We start from the raw sequence: 1087 nt of genomic DNA on the forward strand, positions 1-1087 counted from the left end.
GAGAGAGAGAGAGAGAGAGAGAGAGAGAGAGAGCTGATAGGGAGGGGGAGGGCCAGTAACTTTTGGTCCATAAAGAACTGCCATTGCTGAGTCACTCAGTTTAGGTGTGACGTTTGGTTGCAGAAGAGGGACAGGATTAGATTTGCTTAGCTTGATGCAGTGGCTGAGAGACTGAACCTCGAAGCAGGAAGTCCCTTGGTTTGAATACTGCCTCTTCTTACTGAGTGCCCTTTGCTTTATTTTATGCTTTTATAAAATTAAATGCAAACCCCCGATACTAAAAGACAAGCATGCTGACGTAGCAGCGTCTGGACATGGCACCTGTAGGCTAGCAAGAAGGGAACCGGCTGAACCTCCTGGGGCAAGGAGGTTTACAAGTAAGGTCACCAAGTCTCGGTTGGGAAATTCCTGGAGATTTATGGGTGGAGCCTGTGCCTTGGGTATAATGCTGTGGGGTCCACCCTCCAAAGCAGCCATTTTCTCCAGGGGAACTGGAGATTAGTTGTGATTCCGAGAGATCTCCAGGCCCTACCTGGAGGTTGGCAATCCTTGCCAGGGCACTGTTGAGAAGACACTATCCCCACCAGACTTCTGATGACAATGGGGGACACAGCAGAGCCGCTGTTGACAGGTTGTTGAATAGGGAAGGGGATACAGATACGGGTAAACCTAATGCAGGGGTAAACCTAAACCTTTGTCCATCAAGATCAGTATTGTCTACTCAGACTGGCAGCAGCTCTCCAAGGTCTCATGCAGAAGTCTTTCACATCACCTGCTACCTGATCCTTTCCACTGGAGATGCTGGGGTTTGAACCTGGGACCTTCTGCATACACAGCAGATGCTTTACCACTAAGCCACGGGGGTCCCCGCCCCGACTCTCCTTTGGTGATAAGGACACTGTCCTGCTTTGCAGGATTGTTGTATGGGCTGAAACAGGATAATGCACATGAAGGACTTAGAGTATTCTGCAGTATTACATAAATGTCAACGTACTGTTGTGACTGGTTGCAAGCAGGTAGCTGTCGGACACTTTTATTTATTTATTTATTTATTTATTTATTTGATTTTTATCCCGCCCTCCCGCCG

General features: G+C 48.2%; 1 protein-coding gene across 6 annotated transcripts in view; it reads left to right on the forward strand.

The window, feature by feature from the left end:
* The first annotated feature begins 334 nt into the window (after positions 1-334).
* Positions 335-1087, forward strand: part of MEF2D (myocyte enhancer factor 2D) — a 202814-nt gene continuing 202061 nt past the window's right edge. For 2 of the 6 annotated variants that reach the window (XM_015420281.1, XM_015420280.1), the window contains exon 1: positions 336-377. The gene's annotated coding sequence lies outside the window, so the exon portion shown is untranslated. Of the gene's footprint in view, positions 378-1087 lie in introns of all 6 variants that reach the window. The other 4 variants (XM_015420276.1, XM_015420282.1, XM_015420284.1 and 1 more) reach the window with 3 other exon arrangements.

This window comes from Gekko japonicus, unplaced genomic scaffold, assembly GCF_001447785.1.
Source record: "Gekko japonicus isolate JY-2015 unplaced genomic scaffold, Gekko_japonicus_V1.1 scaffold306, whole genome shotgun sequence".
In the NCBI taxonomy this organism is placed as follows: Eukaryota; Metazoa; Chordata; class Lepidosauria; order Squamata; family Gekkonidae; genus Gekko; species Gekko japonicus.